This window comes from Choloepus didactylus, chromosome 6 (genome assembly GCF_015220235.1).
Source record: "Choloepus didactylus isolate mChoDid1 chromosome 6, mChoDid1.pri, whole genome shotgun sequence".
Lineage (NCBI taxonomy): Eukaryota > Metazoa > Chordata > Mammalia > Pilosa > Megalonychidae > Choloepus > Choloepus didactylus.
Window position 1 is genome coordinate 58459279 of NC_051312.1, and position 22147 is coordinate 58481425.

General features: G+C 39.2%; 1 pseudogene; it reads left to right on the top strand.

The window, feature by feature from the left end:
- The first annotated feature begins 675 nt into the window (after positions 1-675).
- On the top strand, positions 676-2150 carry LOC119536948 (annotated as a pseudogene).
- Positions 2151-22147: the final 19997 nt, after the last annotated feature.

The following is a 22147-nucleotide window of genomic DNA, read 5'->3' on the forward strand; positions in this document are numbered from 1 at the left end:
GGAGGTTCCATCCATTCCCATCAGGGCAATGAATATGGAATCCAGGCATGGAAACACATGAAGTGGTCTTCATTTCTTCTCCTCACCCCCAGCTATTTCCTTTCCAAAACCCCAGATGATGAGAAAGGAAAGAAAGAAATGGGGCCTAACATGTCAGGCCCCATTTCTGACCAAAGCAGATCTATTTTTCCACAGCCTAACATGTCAGGCCCCATTTGGCTTTCTGACCAAAGCAGATCTATTTTTCCACAGCTGACACATTGACTTGATAGCCTACACCTCTCTTAGAGGGGCACCTTGATGAATGATACTCAGATTCACAAAGCAGGCCCTGCTTCATCAGAAGCTGGAACATATGAAGTAGAAGTACATACTGACAATTCCAGCATGTGACAGAGCCTCTTTAGAAAAGAAGACCTCTGGAAAGACCCTTTCCAAGTCTCTCTTGTCATTTAATTACTTTTCCTTTGATAGTCAAATCAACAAACAGAAATACTTTCTTACCAAATCATTCTGAATGCTGCAAGGCAGAAACCAAAGCAAACATGATGCAAGTTGTCACTAAAGAATATGCTGCTAATGTGTGTTCCACAGGTAACAGAGGTGGGGAATAAAATGAAAACAGGCAGCATCCATATCCTGAGTCCTGGCCTCTCACCTTACTTCCCAGACAACATGAGCTTCACCACCTGCTCCACCACCTTCTCCACCAACTACCGATCCCTGCGCTTGGTCCAGTTGCCCAGCCACCAGGTCCGGCCGGCCAGCAGCACAGCCAGCATCTATGCGGGAGCCGGGGGCTCAGGCTCCTGGATCTCTGTGTCCTGCTCCTCTAGCTCCTGGGGCTGCTGGGGGTCCAGGGGCTGGCCAGCGGGGTGGCTGGGGGTCTGGCGGGAATGAGGGACATCCAGGGCGAGAAGGAGACCATGCAAGCCCTGAACGACTGCCTAGCCTCCTACCTGGACAGGGTAAGGAGCTTGGAGACTGAGAATCGGAGACTGGGGGGCAAAATTTGGGAACACCTGGAAAAGAAGGGACCCCAGGTCAGGGACTGGAGCCACTACTTCAAGATCATCAAGGAACTAAGGGCTCAGATCTTTGAAATTTCTGTGGACAACGCCCGCATCGTTCTTCAGATTGACAATGCCCGGCTGACTGCTAATGACTTCAGAGTCAAGTACGAGACTGAGCTGGCCATGCACCAGTCTGTGGAGAGCGACATCCATGGGCTCCATAAGGTCACTGATGACACCAACGTCACTCAGCTGCAGCTGGAGACTGAGATTGAGGCTCTCAAGGAGGAGCTGCTCTTCATGAAGAAGAACCATAAGAAGGAAGTAAAGAGCCTACACACCCAGATTGCCAGCTCTGGGCTGACCATGGAGGTGGATGCCCCCAAGTCTCAGGACCTCAGCAAGATCATGGCAGACATCCGAGCCCAGTATGATGAGTTGGCTCAGAAGGACCGAGAGGAGCTGGACAAGCACTGGTCTCAGCAGATTCAAGAGAGCACCACAGTGGTCACCTCTCAGTCCCCTGAGATAGGAGCTGCTGAGATGCCACTCATGGAGCTGAGACATACTGTCCAGTCCTTGGAAATCGACCTGGACTCCATGAGAAACCTGAAAGCCAGCCTGGAGAACAGCCTGCGGGAGGTGGAAGCCCACTATGCCCTGCAGATGGAGCAGCTCAACAGGGTCCTGCTGCACCTGGAGTCGGAGCTGGCACAGACCTAGGCAGAGAGGCAGCACCAGGCACAGGAGTACGAGGCCCTGCTGAACATCAAGGTCAAGCTGGAGACCGAGATAGCCACCTATCGCCGCCTGCTAGAAGACGGAGAGGACTTCAGTCTCAACAATGCCCTGCACAGCAGCAACTCCATGCAAACCATCCACAAGATCACCACCTGCAGGATCCTGGATGGCAAAGTGGTATCTGAGACCAACAACACCAAAGTTCTGAGACATGGAGCCAGCAGAAGCAGGGTGTCCTTTGGGGAACTGGTGACCAATAAAAACTTCTGCATCTTCAAAAAAAATGAAAAGGGGCACCATGTCTCCTACACTTTGCCCCAACAGTGCTCAGGGCAATACCAGTTTAACACCAGTTCCAATGCCCAGGGAAATACTCATGATCGGTACTGGTCCTAAGTGCACCTTAAGAGCTACTCTTAAGCTCCCCAACTTCTAGCACATAGTGAAAGATCAATAAATAGTCATTAAATGACTAATTTTCTGCAATGCAAATACATATTGCAAGCATTCACCATAAGCATGGTTCCTCTAATTTGAAAACACTATGGTTGTATGGAAGACCAAACAAATACTGCTATCTTTAGCAGAGAAGGTTAAATTCATAAATCAGGGTGGTTTATATACTTCTGTTGGTAGAAATGATATTTTACCTTTAGAGAGATCTTATGTTCAGATTTCAGCTGTCAGATGAATATATTGACTTAGCCTACAGCCCTTCTACAAAATAAAAATAGTTAACATCTATCTCTTCCAAAGGAAATTCAAATTCATTATCTTTTATTGGTGGGGTCGGAGGGGTGGCATTAAAGAAGCCAGAAAATTAAGTTCAAACTAATTGAGTTAATAAGAGAAGTTTTAAAATTCCTTTGCTAACTATTTTCCCCACCTTTGATACTACTCGTTTTATTTTTTGATTTCAATCTATGTAATGTTGCACTAGCACAAACTAAGTGCTTAATTAATTTTTGTTGAATTAATTTTTAATATAGTGGATTTCAAAGTCAGGTTTGTGGACCCTTGGCAGTGGTGATGTGCTAGAGCTGACTTCTACCATCTTGAAGGGCATCAAATTTTCAAGGATTTTGCAAGCCATTTGTTAAACCTAACCATTATTAAAACCTGAATTATAAAAACTTACAATTAAATAGATTATATTAGAATAAAGATAATAAATATTCAAAACTCATCACTTCTTAATTATTTTCTTACATTTTACTATTACCTATGCTCTTGAAACTATATCTATTGTGTTTGTGTGGTAAAAATACTATATATTGGTATGCCACTGTGCATCTCTTCCCAGTTCTGCATTATCAGCTATGATCAGAGTATTTGCACCAGAGAAATCAGCAAATGCTACAAACGAGGTGCTTTTCCCCCCTGGTGAGCTGATTATTAAAACATTTACCAGCATACCATTTCCTGGCAGGTTCCTGGGACCCTTTCAGAAGGGCCAGGTCCTCCCTTTTCAACTATATATCCGTGTGAGATAAGATTTTCTTCAATAATGTTAGCCGAAGCAACACATTATATATTGTTGCAGAAGCAGATATGAGACCCCAACTATGAGCCAGAGATTAACACAATTTTCAAAACTGTAAAACTGTGTCTCTATTCTCACTAATTTTCTTCTTTTTTCATAAAAATGTGTTATTCGTGATAACATGTAATGGTTTTTATTGTTAATTTTAAATGACAAGTAGTATTTCAGTTTCTTAGTTTCAATTTCTAATATGGTAAATATTGATAGATAAAACCCACAGAAACAAAAGCTCTTTGGTATCCTCAACAATTTTTTAAGAGGGTAAAAGGATCTTGAGATCAAAAGGTTGAGAACTTGAGAATTACTGATTTAATAATGAGTAAATCCCAAATCATGCTTTTCATCCCAACATACTCTGATTCACATCTCTATTTTTATACATACATGTACATGTGTTTGACTTAGTGTAGTGAAACTGGAAGAGCAGGTTTGTATTCCTATATTTGCATGACATTGGGAAATTAATTCATTTATCTTCTTCAAATCTGTATTTCTCTATTTGCAAGACGACAATGCTAGACAAGATGATCTCAATGAACCTTTTTTTTAGCTTCTTAGATTCTGTAACTATGAGAATTATTAATGAGCTTTGCTCCTAGTTTGAAGGCAGTAGAAATGTTTCTGGCTTTCTCATTTGTTTTTTACTTCCAAACCACATCATCACTGTATTTAAAAATCTTTTCCTCCTGAGCTCCTGTCGCCAAATGGATTTAACATTCGATCACATCACTACGATTACAGAAGTCACTACTTCTGGTCGTCAAAAAATCAGGCCAGTTCTGGACTAAACCGTATGCCATGTAGCAGATGTAAAAACGCAGTGCAAACCAACAAATGCCACAGTTTAGGGTCACCCCATCCATCAGGTGGAAAATGAAATGCCTAAAGCAGGCACTGCGACTGAATTTAATAAAGCAAACTGTTAACCTGGTCCCTGCTTTGCATCTCTCCACAGCCACAGAGTTAAATGGGAAGCATATGCTGCTTGACTGTTTTCTCTTTCCTGTGCAAACATCGCGAATTAGTATCTGCTTGTTGTTCTTAAGTGTGTGTGAATTACCAGTCTTGATCTCAGGCAAGTCCGCAAGTGCTTTGCCTCTGAATTACTGCGGCAAAATGCAAATAATGTATGAAATAAAAGGCCCTTGCCAAGTACGCCAAGACTGCAGCCTTCACTTTCAAATCACATCTGCGTCTCCTTTCTCTTCCCGCGCCCGAAGCCACAGCGAGATGTGAAATCATATCCCAGTCTGCCAGGAATTCAATTTCCAGATCCCTCCCCACACCAGACAAACCACCGTGGAAATTCATCAACCCCGCCGCCCGCGAAGCTGCGCGGGAGATGAGAAAAGCTTAGGGGGAGCGTGAGTGAGCGGGCGCTGCGGGGCGCGCCCGCCTCGGGTTGCTAGTCCTGGACTGATCTGAGCCCCAGTGAGAGCTGATGGGGGAGGGACCCAGAAATGAGAGCTGCGCCAAAATGGCTGCCAGCAGCATAGCTGCTGGGAGGCGAACCGCTTTGTGTCCGAGGCAGGCTGCTCTCCCCCAGCGGCCGATTGCGCCCCGGACTGCGCCACCACGGCGCATCTGACTCCCGACAGCAGCCGAGTCGCCCCGCATTTGGGGGCACTTCCCAAGGACAAGGCGAAGCGACTGTAGCGGTTTCGTTTAACTCTGTAGAAAAACACCTCCGCACTGCCCTCCCCTAGGCGGCACGTGCGGCAAGTCATCGCCATGGCAACCTCCTTTCTCCCGCTCTCATTATTGAACAGCTGAGACCGCGAGCGTCCCTGAACTTGTTACTGCACAAGTTAATGCGGTCCTCCGAGAGCTTGGTTTCTGAACTATTGTTCTTTGCGAAACCTACTGAAGCTAGAAAAACCTACCCGTGTGCTTCAAACGTTCTCCCTTCTGTTCCTAGGCCAGCGCCTTACAGGCATGTAAGACAGTGCAGCAGAATAAACCGGAAAGACGCAAGGATTCAACTCCGACCCTAACCTGATAACCATTTGACATTTGGAGGCTTCAATATATAAGCCATAAAAAGTTCTATAGCTACCTTCGCTCCCTCTCCCACCTGCAATTGATGGTGAAAGGTTTTATTTACAGTTAAAAGTATTCTCTTTAGATAATGGCCTAAAAGCATGCTCAATGAAATGGCGTTTGAGGAAGTAAATTGACCAACAATTATTCCTTTTAATTGTGAATAATTTTTAAAAAACCCCAAAGTCCAAAAGACAAGATAGTGTAAGCTTGTTAATAATCAAGAAATTCAAATTAAAATAACAGAAGTATGCTATTTGGTAAGCATTTTGTTGTTGTTGTTGCCTTTTAATAATAGCCAGTGCTGACAAAGGTGTGGCAAAATACTGGTATTTGGCTGGTGAGATGGTGAATTGATACACTCTTCCTGGAACCTTTTTTTTTTTTTTTTAAAGAAATAATTAGAGGTTTGAACAAAATATAGCTACAAAGATGCCCATAGCAGCAATGTTTATAATAGTTTTTTTCCCATCAAGCTAAATGTCAAAAAATACAGGACTCATTATTTGGGATACAGTGCATTTTTTAAAAATGAAATGAGAAGCTATATAATTCCTTAAAAGATTTTTAAAATGACTTACTGCTAAGGGAAAATTGGATATAGAATAGTGATTAATCTGATGTCATTTTTATCTTATTTAAGTGTCTGTAGCAAGGAAAGTGTTGACAATGTTTATCTCTGGGTAGTAGGAATACAGAACACCTTTTTGTTCCTTACTCTTTCTTTGACAGTTAAAAGCATTATTTACATAACAATAAAACTAAAAATTTGTTTTGTCTTTATTTTGACAACAGTGTAATTTATACACTATGTGCATTTTATAAATAAATATATTCATTTATAATTACATAATCTGTTTACAAATAGATTAAAATTAAATATAGTTTCCTTAAAGGAAAGTGTGAAGATTCAAATAGAGAAAAGAATTCTTGATCACTCAGATCATTTGTTTTTCCTCTCAGATATTCAAGTACTTGCATTTCATTTGGAAAGGAAATGTTTCTTTAATTTTCTACATTCTACCAAAGGTAACAAAATTGAGTTTCCTCTGAAAACACAATGATATCTAGGAATATTCAAAGAACCTTTTAGTGCCATCAGCCTCCATTCAGGATTAAGACTCAATTTTTTTCTCTTTCTCTGCCTACAGGTTTTCAACTTGAAAAGCAGTTGTTGATTTAAAATGGAAATCCATGGTGATGAGGGGGCTGGCTCCTGTGCCAGATTGTTCTCAAAGTGGAATCCTTCAAAACCTCCTTCTCTGTGGTCCGTACACCCAGGTCCCAGAACAGCAGGGAATGTCCTGTCATCTCATTCATACAAGACTACTTGATCTTCAGGGAAACGGCTCTCTTCTCACCCTGGGCGAGAGTGAGCCTGATTGTTGTCTCCTAGCTTATGAGAAGCATTACTGCACTCGGGAACACTTCTCATTTCTGAGAAGCCTAGAGAGAAGGCAGGCCTGGCCAGCACAATTGAGCGCTTTAAAGCCTTGACAACTGCTGGCTGTGAGTTGTCCTGAAGAAAAAAATTCATAGACCTGGGCAAAGATACAGCTAAAGAATGTTTATTTTTACACTATTTTATAACAGTAAAATTTTAGAATCCACCTAGATGTCCAACAGTTAAAGAAATTATGTTATAGCTGGATGGTAAAACCTTATACAGCCTTTAAAAATGAAGATATAGAGGAATATTTGATGATGCAGGAAAGTGCCCATAGTGTAAAGTGAAAACAAAGGCATATTGAAAAAAGAAGGTACAGTATGACCCCATTTTATAAAATTCTTATTACACACAATAGTTAATATATTATACACATGACTGACAACTTAAACTCCAAAATGATTTATTGCCAGTTATTTCTATTTTCTCTTATATTCTCTAAGTCCATTAATAATATTCTATTACTGGCTATGTAATTATAAATAAAGTATTAATGGGAGAAAGTGTATTTTATTAGAAGCCAGGGAAAGATACTGCACACTCTGATGACTTTTCAGGTCTGCATTTGCAGGCACCTGGAAACTCTTTCAAAGTGCACATTTTATAAACTCAGCAATTAAAGGATGATGCATTGCTCACATTACATATCACTCATCCAGACTAAAGTTCTAGGATCCTGTCTTTCTTTCCAACCTAATTTTTAGAGCAGATATGACACCATTCACCCAAGGACAGCTGCTGAAAAGATTAAGTCAAGCTAAAGGTTGTCCAGGTCCCAAATAAGCAAATTCTATGCATTCTCAGAGTGCATACACACTCTGAATTCTGACCTGATTTTCCATTAACTACTAATTTACGAAAGGAGAAGCGATTGACCACGACTCTCTAATTGAAAATCCACATGGGTGCCCCTCTCGGAGTGCATGGCCAATCTTTTCAGCATAGCCCAGCAGGCCCTTTTTTACCTGGTCCTGCCAACCACTCCAGCCTCCTCACCTCCTGTGCTCAGCCACGGTGAGACCACACCTCACACAAATTCAGCCTTATTGTGCTGGACATTGTTCTGATTCTCCCAACATATCTGTGGAGTATTACTCTAATATTACTTTTCCCATTTTACTAATGAATAAACTGGGGCACAGAGAAGTTAAACAATGTTCCCATCATCCACAGTTAATAAGCATTAGGGTCTGGACCCAGAAAGCTTACTTCCAGCTCTTAACTGTTGTTCTGCCGCCAATTGATGTAGTTTCCCAAATAAATCCTTAGCTTCAGTGACTCTCTGCCTTGGCCCTGGCTCTTTAAGTTCCGTCCACTTTGCCTGACAAATGCGGACTCTTCTTTTAAAGTACAGATGTATCTCCTTTGAAAAGTCTTTTTCAATCATTCTAGGCAAGTTTAAGAGTTTTCCTCTATGTTCTTATATGTACCTCAGATACGGTACTTATCACATTGCCATAAGGGATATTTACCTATATGACGCCACCAATAATACGTAAGCCCTTCAAAACTATGGTTCAAATTTCTATTAATCTTTATATCTCCAGTGCCCCTCACACATGCCACACAGTGCCTGACACAGAAGAGGTATATAATAATGGATGTATGTATGAATGATTGTGAAGGGTTCCAGGTAACCCCCAAACATGATAATGTCCTATCACGACAGCCACTGTCCCATCAGTAGTGTAGGTGCTGTGTAGACGATCACTGGACCAGTAGCCAGAAGACCAGGGTAATGTCAGCTTTGTCCCTAAAGTACCATCTTTGCCTTGCTGGTCTGTGGGAAAATGTGGACATGTTGTTAGTGAGCAGGAAAGACTGTTAGGAGGACCCACTAAAAATATTACCAGGGATTATTTTATCCAATTTGCAGCCATTCTATTAGGAAGGAGACCCTCAAAGGGGTGGATCAGAGGGTGGCTAAGTTTGATAAAGGGTTTAGAGCTTGGCATGCTGCCAAGCAAGGACACACCTTGATTAGGCTCTATAGTTGGTAGCCTGAAAATGGCACGAGTACTCTGGGCACCTCTGGCAGTTCACACTCTCTTATCTCATTGGTTTTACCAAGACAGGCCTGAAAGCCATGGACTGTTCATGTCATCATTCTTGAAGTCAAAAGGTTATTCTCACTGGGTTAAGTGGTGGAAGATAACTAATATTTATGCATCAAGATTGATACCTAATGAATATTTAACATAAAGACATGTTTCTGTTTGCATCCTTTTTACTATTTGCATCAACTTGCTGTTGCAACTGCATTTTTATTAAGCTGCCTCAAATCCCTTTTAGAGCAAACCTGTGAATAAATAAATACATGAGATAAAAATAAATGTATTGTTGATCTACCTTGAGGATTTGGTTTGAAGTTTATTTTGGACTTCTAGTTTTATTTGGGACCACATTTCTAAGGGAATCTAGTAGGTATCCTCACAGATACCAAAACATATCATTTGAAAGGGTCAAAATCCCAATGGGTATCATGTGCACACTTTTGGCAGGAAATAAACCAATTCACTCCAAAATATTTCCTGTATTAATTAGAAAAATTAAGCTTTGACTGTTTAAAGGTCCCATCAACCATCATTGAAAACTTCGATGTTATAGTGCTATTGAACATTTAACTAAGGGTTCTTTTTTGAAGTTTTCTGAAGTTCTCATAGGCATCTAGTGACTCCTTGTGGAGTTTTCTCTCTACATGCAGCAATTCTCTGAAAAGTTAGGAAACAATAGAATCTCAGAGTTGAAAGGAACATAGAAGTATTTAATGGCAACATCCACTCAGGAATCTATTTTGCAATAGCCATGAAAGAGGGTTGAAAATCTCCAGTAACAAAAAGGCATCTTTTGGGTAACTGCCTCCCTCTCTCCTCCTCTATTGGTGGGCTACACTTAGTAACCATGTTGCAGTTTTCCTGGGATTTTGCCACAGAGGTAATCATTTCAACAGGACTCAGAATGAAAGTAAAAGAGGAAGAAAAGGGGATTTCATGTTGTCCAAAGTCTGTGATGCCCATTGGAATTCTATGGATGGAACTACATCCTTATGATAGGGTTGGTCTTATTTGGAGGTCAAGTATTCAATGTCCTGAGTATGGTAAAATGTATCTAAAATCCTGCACCCATAAAAAACCCCATCTCTCTATTACTCTGAAATGTCACCATTACTTTATGTTTTTTATTTAGATACTCAATATTCTATAATCTTGGCTTTTTAGTAAACATTTGTTGTTTGGGGACTAGTACCTACTCTCTTGCCCTAATAGTACCCCAATTGTCTTTTTGTGGAACTGTTTTCCCATATGTTGTGATTGGTTTATGTGGGATGGCAAGACTAGTTGCCCAGTTCCTACTCTTGAAGTTTCCATACAGTCAGATGGTTATCAAAGCCAACTAGATACTTTCTCCCAGGATATTGACTCTTATGTAATGAGCAAGAACCTGAGAGGCTCTTTTGAGAGTGCCATTGCAGCAGCACCCTACCAGACTCTTGTGGCTATGAGGCCATCTCCTCATCCTACAGAGCAGCCTCGGATCTTGCTTGGTTTCAGCCTAGTTCTTTAGCCTTTCCATCATTTATGGGCATTCTTAATGTTCTTCAAATATATGCTCTTTTAAAAAAAATGTTAGCTGGATTCTAAAATTGATTGTGGTGATGCTTACACAAATCTGTACATATACTAAAAACCATTGAATTGTGTACTTTAAATGCATGAATTGTTTGTCATGTGAATTATATCACAATAAAACTGTTACCAAAAAAGTTAGCCAAAGTTGGTTTATATTGCTTGAAAAATAACAAGATCTAATTGATACAACCCTTCAGTAAAAATGCAAATATATAAACTGCATAAACTGTAAAGAATTACATATTCTCAGCCTTTAACATTGATTTACAGGAAATAAGAAACGGAGCAAATATTTTACTAGGGTTTTCACAAGTCTAGAAAATACAGTGATATTCTGAGAGGGCAGGCAAGAATGAGGGCGCCATTTGTGAGTTGATTTTAGGTGTTTGTGCTGGCTTAAGGACACCGAATGGCCTAAGATGTTGGAGATAGAGGTGCGAGGGTGTGCTGTGGTAGCTCCAAAAGTGAGGAAAATTTTCTTGCCACTAATTCTAAATCCAAATTAATCCAAAGTCAAAAGCCTAGTGCCAGTTTATCACTCTTCTCCAGCATATCATTTGATATCCACCCTATTCTAATAACAAGTGTAGTGTTTGAAAGTGAAGGACCCGTAAAAAATACATATTCAACAACTAACACACTACGGACTTTGGAGTAGAAGCTCCCTAGATGTTATTTTATTGACAACTCACAACAGTCCTGTATTTCAACTTAAAATTTTGTAATTTCCTCAAGGTTACAAACCAGGGAGTAAAGGAGATGAAATTCAAACTCAGGTCCATATGATTCTAAGGGTCATGGTTTCTCTTTAATGTCCCCCATTGTGCTTGATCTTTCAATGTTCTGAAATGCAATCCCTCAGTCATATAACAAGTAACTGAGGACAGGAAAAAACAGACAAAAATATACAGAGATCTCTATTAATAAAATATTAACTTCCAATTAAACCAACATCATGAGGAACATTTTGTACATTTTCACACATTCATACACAAATACAAAATGAATTTTCTGGAAATATAAAATTTATTTAATCTGCCCTAGTTCACCTCTTAGTCTCATCTCTTTTTATCTGTACCCCTTTACCCTCCACACACCATGCGTTATTTACATGCTCTGCTTACTAGGGTTTGCATAAGCTTTTCTCTCTGCTCAAAATACCCTTCCTCACGTGCCCCCATTTTTGCTCAGTCATCCCAAAGAATATGTGCTCAATTCAACCTTCCCTTAGCTAGACTCAGTAGCTGAACCCAATATCCCCTACCCTCCTACAGAGTTCTAAGGCAACCTGTGTCCATCTCTAACATAGCACATTTCAATCTCTATTACACTGTTGGCTCGCCTCTTTCTGGCACTAAGTGGCAAATTGCTTGTTTCAATAGACTACATCCACTTAATTCTCTTTAAACTTCAGTTCCAATCTGGTACTTGGAATTTGTTAGGCACACAATAAAGATGTGTTGATGAATTAATTATTCACGCAGTATTTTGGAAAGTTAAAACTCACTTTTCCAAAGTTTAATAAACTCTGTTTAGTTTATGACGGGATGTTCTAGGTTAAACAAATAATCCATGTGTGATGGTTTGGAAATGTACGTACCCCAGAAAAACATGTTCTTAAGGCTAATCCATTCCTGTGGGTGTGAGCTCATCATAAGTAGGACATTGCGATGAAGCTACTTCAGTTAAGGTGTGGCTCACCTCAGTCAGGATAGGTCTTAATCCTATTACTGGAGTTCTTTACAAACAGAACGAACTTATACATGAGAATAAAGTCTGGAAACAAGAAGGTGAAATCAACAAAACTTGGAAGAGAAGGGAGATATCAGCAGGCACCACCATGTGCCTTGCCAAGTGACAGAAGAGGCAAGGATTGCTGGCAGCTTGTCTTTAGGAAAAATGCATCACATTTTATATGCCTTGATTTGGATATTTTCCTAACCTCAAAACCATGAGCAAATAAATTCCTGTTGTTTAACCTGACCATTTCATGGTATTTGCTTTGAGCAGCCTAGGAAACTAAAACACCATCTAAGAAATTATCTGTACCATGCATGTTATCAAAGAACTATCATATAATGAAAAATATAAAATATATGAAAACCTCACTAAACATAATTTCCCCTTGATTAAATAATTTTTGCTAGTATAATGATTGGGGACATCATAGGCCTTAATTGATTATCATTGATAGGCATGATTCAGCACAATTTGATAAATAATTCTGGCTAGCTGGATGTAGAATGCCAGAGAATTTACTATAAAAGGATATACACAGGGTATCACTGCTATTTTTCCAAATATTTATAAACCTGGGAAAAAGTATATTTTGGAAGAACATGTAGATATTATATTCAGTAATTTGGGGGAAGATACTATTACCTGCTGTATTGCCCTTGACAAGCATGTCACCAATATTAAGATTGTTTTAGGCAAAAGCTGATTTTTGAAGGTTAATCCAAGGACCTCCTGCCTATTTATTACCAATTTACTTTATCATTTTTGTCGTCCAAGTTCCAACCTCGGGTTCTATATCCTGGCTTGCTATCACCTTTGCTCCCTCATGTGTTACAACCATTCATACTCTTTTCCTGGCATTTAGGAATTTAGTAATCAGGAAGGGTTTGGCTTTAGTTCCTCCTTAACTCTTGACATTCCTTACTGCCTCTGATGGGGACTCTGCTCCAGCTTCCAGGGGACTTTCCCCCTTGCCTGGACCACTCTCTAACTTCCTCGAAGGTGAGTGGGAGGGCAGAGGGATTAGAAGGGCGAAACTTTAAGTTTGTTATTCCTCTGTGCCACTGGAAATATATGAGCAGTTTCCTTATAACAGGAACCTAATTGGCTCTTAACTAACTTTTAATTGTCAGCAATTGACAGTGAACTGCATGGAAAAGTGTGGTCTCACCATTTCCTGAAAAATTTTTAATACAATTTTATTGAGATATATTCACACACTATATAATCCATCCAAAGTATGCAGTCAGTGGTTCACAGTATCATCATATAGTTGTGCATTCATCTCCACAATCAATTTTAGAAAACTTTCATTTCTCCAAAATAATGAAAAAATGCAAATAAAAAGGACACCCAAAACATCCCATACCCCTTATTCTCCCCAGCATTTATTTACTAATCTGACCATACACTGGATAAAGAGGGTGTCAGTCACAAGGTTTTCACAATCACACAGTCACATAAGAAAAGCTATATAGTTATACAATCATCATCAAGAATCAAGTCTACTGGATTACAGTTCAACATACTCAGGTGTTTCCTTCTAGTTATTCTAATATACTAGAAACTAAAAAGGAATATCTATCTCTATAATGCATAAGAATAACCAACCTCCAGAATGACTTCTCAACTCTACTTGAAATCTCTTAGCCACTGAAACTTTATTTTGTTTCATTTCTTTACCCTCTTTTGGCCAAGAAGGTTTTCTCAATCCCACAATACCAGGGCCATGCTCATCCCTGGGAGTCAGGTCCCACGTTGCCAGGGAGATTAACACCCCTTGGAGTCAGGTCCCACGTAGCGGGGAGGAAAGTGAGTTTATTTACAGAGCTGACCAAGAGAGAAAGGTCGTATCTAAGCAACAAAAGAGGTTTTCTGTGGGTTACTTAAACATAATTATAAGTAGGCTTAGCTTCTCCCTTGCAGGAATAAGTTTCATAAGGGCAAGCCCCAAGCTTGCAGGCTTGACTTATTAAATTGGGAGTCCCTAATGCTTGTGAGAATTTCAGGAATTCCCCAGGTGGGGAACTTTAATATTTCTACATTTTTCCCCAGTCCTCAGGTGGACTTCACTTATTTTGTTTGTTTGTTTGTTTGTTTTTCTGCCCAAAATACTCAGGGATGTATCAGGGTATTACATTAACCTGTACAGAATTACAAGATCTCATTCCCTATTCTAGGTTCCATGTAATTATGTTGTTTAAATAAACTGATCTTACAGGTTAAATTAGATAGTGTGCTACAGAGAATAAACATTTTTTTTTTTTACCAAATAAACATCTCTTAAATAACAGATAAAACTCAAGAATAGATGTGACAGCTGTAAGAGTTTACAATAGGAAACTTTACAATAAGCCTTACTGAACATTCTGTACTCCTGCATCACCATATCCTGAATATTAATCCTTACTTATTGTATACTTACAAATCCCCCTGCATTTTTCCTTCATAGAGCTTAACATAATTTGAGTGTACACAGGCAAGGCAGTTACTTTTGTGTCCTAATATCACATGTCTGTAAAACTGATTATAAAAATAGCCATCTCCTGAAGAAGCAGGAATCTAGATTAACTTTCGTTTGTAAAGAGCTATGGTAGAATGGTAGACCTCTATATGCTAAAATGACAGATCTCTCCTGTTTTTATTTGGTGGAACCTCAGAAAGTCTTGATAGGGTTTTAGTGCTTGTGTGTGCATGTGTGTGTGTGTGTAAAATGCCATGAAATATTTATTTAATAAATCATGTTATATGGACTAGAAACATTTTTAGAAGAAAATATGACTATTATCTGTCTGCCATAATTCACAACCATGAGTGTCCTGAGTGGTTGGAGGGAGAAGAGAAGAATCAAGTAAAAATGGAAAAGCAAGTATGAATTTCCATTTCTGAGTTATCCCACATGTTTGTTCCTCAATCATTCCCCACCCCCACCCCCCACTTTTTAAAAAGACAAAGTTTAGATGGTTTCAAATATAAAGAAATACAAATATGTGGAAGACATTTTAAAATTTGAGACATTACTAGTCTCAAAAAAATCACTTTTCATTTTTGGAAGCAGAATACTCCAGCCTAGCTCAACGGGCTTCAGCATCCCATACAAGTGCAGTTTCAAAACCACTGTGCTCATATCCCATGGCTATCCTCTAAAGCAACTATTTCCCCTTCCTTTTTTTTCCTTTAAAGTGAGTGTAAGTTAATAGCTTTATTCAGATGGGGATTGAGTTGTTAATATTTCCAAAGAGAATGAATCCAGAGTTTAGCATAAATACATAAAATGCACATTTCTCATTTTTAGCAATCTTTTAAATGTTGACATAGAGCATTCACACTGCACTCATTCATGGAATACATGTCTAATTTAAAACATATTTTCCATTAGAGCGATGATTGTATATGGAAAAGAAAATAACTCCCTTAGTCTCTTTGTGTACCTAGAAAGAGAAATCTGGAGCCATTATATAGTTTATGCTTAAGTTTTTGATTAAAAGATACCATGCAAACCCCTTGAGAGCTCAGCCCGAGGTAGAGGATTTGAATTGAGCATATTGAAAAAAGATCTGGTGCCCAAATACCAGTTTTAAGTATCTTAGTTTCTAACTGAACTATATGGTAAACAATCCACATGAATGTAAAAACCAGCTTCCTGTATAATGGTCTCATCTGTTTTCCAGTCAAACTTAAATCCCCTACCTCTGAAGTTAGTGAATAATTCAATTTTAGAGCTGGAAGGAAATACAGACCAATTCTGTCTTATAAAAGATGAGGAAATCGAGGCACAGAGAGACTTCTCCTTAATAACCCCTACTAATCCTTCTAGTCTTGGCCTAAAGGGAGCCCTTCCCTGATTCCTATCACTGCCTACAAGTGAAGTTTTCATACTGTGTACTCACAAATTCTCCTGCATTTTTTCTTCATCGAGCTTAACATAATTTGGAATTATAACATTGACTGACATGACTCTTTGGTTTAGGATCTGTTGCCAACAATAAAAGCTCCCTAAGGCTCTATAACCTGGGGCCCCACTGCCCGGCACATTACAGGCATATAGAGGATACTCAATAGGCATTTAAAGAATTACAAATAAGTGACATGCAACAACATGCATTGTTTCTTTTAGATAATGAAAGGTTAGGCTAGATGATCTTTAAAATTTCTACTAACTAAAAAAGAAAAAAACTATGACTGCTTAGTAAGTCTGATGTTCTTTTCACCATGCCACAGTGTCAATCAAGTCTTGTCTTGTGGCTAGCCTAGTTCCTCCATTTACTCTTTGTGTAACTTTGGCCAAATTCATTCTTTATATTGAAGTTCAATTTCTTGGATGGCAAAATAATAATAATAGTGATCTCTCTTCCCTCCTATTTGTTTTTATACTCCCACTTGACTAATCCTGCCCTCTTCCATAGACCTCTAACTTATTTACCCTTTCTCACCATCCATCACCTGCCTTCTATCAGTTATCTACTGCTGTGTAACAAGCTATTTATTGAGCTCACAATTCTGGGTGGTTCTGCTGGTCTCTACTGGGCTAAAATGACCTCGGTTGGACTTGCTCATGAGTCTGAGGTCAGTTGGCTGGTTGACTGGGACTTGACTCTTCTCAAATGGCCTTAGTCACAATTTCAGAGTAGGCTGGTTAGTGGCAGGGATAACTGGGTCATGTGTCTTTCCATCTCCCAGTAAGATAACCAAAGCTTAGTCATCTTGTGGTGATGGCAGGATTCTGAGAGCACCTGGAGGAAAACCCCAATGCACAAATGCTTTTCAAATCTCTATTTATATCATGTTTGCTAATGCCTCATCAGTCAAAGCAAGTTGAACACCCAACTCAGATTCCGGGTGGGAAGTCAATACCGAAGGGCACAGATACGGAGAGACCTGGACAAATTGGGGCCATTACTGCAACAATATATAACACTCCCTGTTAACCAAACTGGATACCACAGTCCATCATTATAGGTGCTCTTTTCTAACATTATACACTCTTTTTTTCTAGTCCTCCCTTCAAAGTACTTAACTGCAAAAAATCCATATTGTGGTCAAACCCAAACTATCTGCCTACCTGGGCCTGGCATTGGAGCAAAGCAAATCACCCAAATATGCTGACAGTCTCATTTTTGATTCATGACTATAAATCTCATATGGGCATTGACTATCGCTCATCAGTCACACTTACGTTTTCTGATTCATTCACTGTATCGCTCTCCTAGATGATGACCTCATTTCATAATAACCTCATTTCGCAGAGAGCAAGAGAGAGAGAAAGAGGATGACTTGGATGTTCACTTGGCTTCCTGCTACCAACTCTGTTTTTCTGCATCTGTTGACACATTCCCTGCTTTCCTTTTAGAAGCTTTTCATATTGATTTCTTCAGACTTAATCTCTATTGTACTCCCTTCTCATACATCCTACTGTCTACCTGACATCGTCAAACTTAACATGCCCAAACAGTACGCAAAAACCTAGCTTCACTCCTGTTTTTTCTTCATTTATAATAGTACCTAACAATGTTGCTCAAATCAGTAAATAGGTGTCATCCTTGTTTCCTCCTTCCCCCTCACTCGCTCACAAATCCATTAGCAAGTTTTTTCAGTTGCCAGAAGCTTGTATCAAATCCACATGCTCTTTTACATCTCGACTTCTGCTATTCTTTCCCAGGCCATCATCATCTCTCACATATGCAATAGATTCTAACTGTTCTCTCTGCTTCTCCTCTTGAATTCTTCAATCTATTCTCTATGCAGAAGTCAGAATATTTTAAAAACATAGATGATCTTTTTACTCCTCTGCTTCAAACCCTTTTATCACTTTCCACTGCACTAAGAATTAAACCCAAATTCCTACAGTTGTCTACAAGGCTCACGTTTGGTCTCTATTTGTGCCCCCTCCCCTTCCTGCAACCTCACCTCCTATCGTTCTTCATTTTGTTCTTCTTTTTTCCCTTTTTTAAAAGCAGCTTTATTGCATTACAATTGATGTGTCATGAAGTGCACCTATTTAAAGTATACAGTTGGATACATTTTGATAGGTATATACCCTTGAAGCCATGACCACAATCAAGATCTTCCCTTTATTCCTATGCCTCAGCCCCACTGTGCTGCATGCCATCCCTGGCACATATCAGGCCTGCTCTTGCTTCATGGTTTTTGCACCTGCGATTTTCTCTACCTGGAATGCTGTTCATGAGGTTAGGCTTAATCATAGTTCATATCTCACCTCATATGTACCTGGCCATCCTTTCTAATGTTGCTCTCCTTCCTACTCCCCACACATCATACATATGTACCTCCATTCACTCTCCATCTGCTTTTTTGCCTAGCCCTTTTACAATTTGATTTTTTTTATTGTATGTCTGTTCCACTAGAATATAAATCCATGAGAACAGAAGTCTTATATATCCTGCTCACTATTTTATTACCAGTTTTTAAAACAAAGCATAGCAAAGAATAGATATTAATACTTGTTGAATAAATAGAATAGCTAAGTCTTTCACTTTGCATAGTTTCTGTGAGAAATTTTTTAAATGTATTTGAAACACCCTGGTACACCATAGACACTCAACAAATGTATTTGCAAATATATAATATTTCTATCTAGTAACCTCGCCACTTAGCACAGTTCCTAGAAATAGTATGCACCCAATAATTATTTATTGAATCAAACTAATGACTCTATGATACACAGCCACTAAATTTGGTCAGGGTGGATTTGGTAGAATATTTCAGCCAAAGCTTTTCTGATGACAAGTAACAGAAATCAACTCGTACTAACTTATACACAAAGGGGAGATTTATTATAAGGACAGAGGTGACATCTCATAGGTGCAATGACAGAAAGCACAGCCACAAACTCCCAGGGCCTTGGAACCAGGAAATAGAAAATCATCACATAATGTGGCTATGTGCTCTGGGGGAGTATGGTTTCTCTCCAGATCAGTCCTCTCTAGATTTTCAAGCAATGGTTACTCCAACCTTCCCTTAATATCAGTTCACAATTCTGGTGATCAAAAGAGAGTAACTAGTGTCTGAGAATCAAATCTCCATATTCTTGTAGAAAAAATCTGATTGACAGAATTGGGTCAAATATTTACCTGTGTTCCAAACATCCATGGTCAGAAGTTGTGGTTACATATTATCAAATGGCTTTGGAGTTTACCTCTGTGTGTATGTGGGAGGGGAGAGGTAGAATTTTCAGAAATATGGGGCAAGAAAGGAATGGACAGATATTCAAAAACGCATCCACCTCCCAAGTTCTCAGTCCAACTTAAGAGGAATGGAGAATCTAGTTCCAATGGCAGCTTTGATTTTCAGATCTAAGTTTATTTCCCTTAACCACACCACCCAAAAACAGTGGAAAGTACATTGGGAGGGAGTATTTGTCCCAGACATATGTGAAGAATTTGTCTTATCTTTGGTCACTAGTAAGACTTCACTATTCAGAGGATTTAGGTTGAGCCAATGTCTGATCTCTGTAAATTATAAGTCAAATACACAACACACTTTCAAGAGCGAGGTAAGAAGTCTTGTCTGATAACCCTGAAGGAGTAAATGTAATTGGCATTTTGATAAGGATACACATGTTCCCAGGAAAGAAACATTTTGAAGCCAGCTACCGAGTAGAGATTGAAGCTAAGATGCAAATAAACACCACCTTCAACCCTGACCTCTGGAGAAACTTGATTTATTAAGTGTGTAGGAAAATAGAAAGATTTGATTCCTGGTTTTAGCATAGACATTGAATTATACCCATGGAAATAACAGGAAAGTGAATTTATTCATTCATTCATTGTGACGGTTAAATTTATGTGTCAACTTGTCTAGGTTATGGTGTCCAGTTGGTCAAGCAAGCACTGACCTTATAGTTACTGTGAGGATATTTCATGGATTTACATCATCAGTAATTTGATTACATCTATTACCCTAACCCTAACCCTAACCCTATCTGATTACATCCATAATCAACAAAGGAGATTGCCTTCAGCTATGAGAGAAGTCTCATCCAACCAGTTGAAGGTCTTCAAGGGAGAATTGATGAACTCAGCAGTCAGAGGGAGGAATTTCCATCTGTACTTCAGTGAGACAGCTTCTCTTGGGGAATTCATCAAAACCTTCATTGGAGTTCCCATCTGGCCACCTTCCCTACAGAATTCAGACTTGCCAATCCTAACAATCACATGAGCCAATTCCTACAATAAATCTCATTACACACACACACACACACACACACACACACACACACACACATATACTATCGGTTCCCTATGCCACTAGAACACCAACAAATAAACACATCCTGCAGATTTGAGTGAAGACACTTCAGGTGAATATTCTGATCCACGCAGAATGTCAAAGAACATCATTTTGCAATACATTCAATTGTTATGAAACCCTAATTATAAAAATCTTGAATCAACTCCATTCCTTATTCTATGATAAAATTGCAGGCAAATTCAGCAAATTGGATGCATCTGTTATCCTGGAAAACCCTGACTAATACATCCATTTTGCCTCATCCCTCTTCAGGTGAGCCTACAAGTTTCCTATGCATAAGAGAGAAATTTAGAACATATTTCTTCTGCCTGTCACCTCCCGCTGTATATCTCAAATGAAAAATGAACTCTGTTTCACTAAGTGACCGTCAAGAGTGAGAGGAAGGTGAAAATTGGACTGATATCTTTAAACATGGAAACAAATCAGAAAGATAAAGATAATAAAATGTGACTATATGCTGTCTTAAATTGTGGAGAATACAGATTAGAAAGAAAATATTTGTAATGACTTAAAACAAAGTCCATCCTTCATTTTAGCAACATTTAGGGAAAAATAACTAAGAAAGTGAAAACATTGAATATGCTAAAGGTATTTCTGTCCTGAGCAAGTAAGGTAGTTACATAGAGGTTATAGAATTTACCATTGATTTCTAAAGACTCCAAACTTTACTTTATGTATTAATTAGCATTCTCTAGGGAAACACAACCAACAGGTGATATCTGTAAATATGAGATTTTATAAAAGTGTCTCATGCAACAGTAGGGATGCATGAGTCCAAATTCTGTAGGGCAGGGTGCATGAGTCCAAATTCCACAGGGCAGGCAGCAAGCTGGCAACTCTGATGAAGGTCTTTGATGAACTTCCAAGGAGAGGTTGGGTGGCTGAAGAAGAAATGAAAGTTCTCTCTCTTCTCCCATAAAAGTCTTCAACTGATTGGGTTAAATCCAGCTGAATGAATTCTCTCATTGTGGAAAACATGCCCTTCATCAATGTAATCAGCCACAGGTGCAATCAAATGACTGCTGATTTAGTAAACTAGCCTTCTGGTTTATTAACCAGCCACAAATGTTCTTGCAGTAATGGTTAGGCCAGTGCTTGCTTAACTAGACACCTGGGTACTATCAGCTGGCCAAGATGACACATGAACCTAACCATCACAGCCAAACCCTTGTCAACTTGGCAGCTATACACATCACCTTAAACCATACTTAATCTCTAAACAGAACACAACAGACATTATGTTTCACCTAACAATTCTTAGCTGTCTGTCCTGCATACAACTGGAAATGCACTAAATCTCTCCAGAATAGGGTGCAAGTCTTTGGGTAACATTCACTTGATATTCTATAACTTAAATACTACAAAATGAACAATACAACTTATGTCATATGATAAGGGAATAATATAGAGAAAAAAACAAAGATATTTGCTTTGTGGACAAATACAAATATAATCGTAACAAAACAAGGAGGAAATATTCATGCCATCATAGTCCTCATTTCTATAACTGGTCACGTGGTCATAGTTCATATTTATCACTACCTTCTTCCACTTCTCATTCCACTTTCCCTTTTCCTCAGCAAGCCCTTCAGTTGACTGTGGTCCTTGCCTGGTGGGGAAGTCCAAACCTTTATTCCTGAAGTTTCTGGGCCATTGGTAGTCTTGCCTGGATTGGGTTGTGGCAGTTTTCCATTGACTTTAATCACAGGGCTTAGTAGTACTAAGA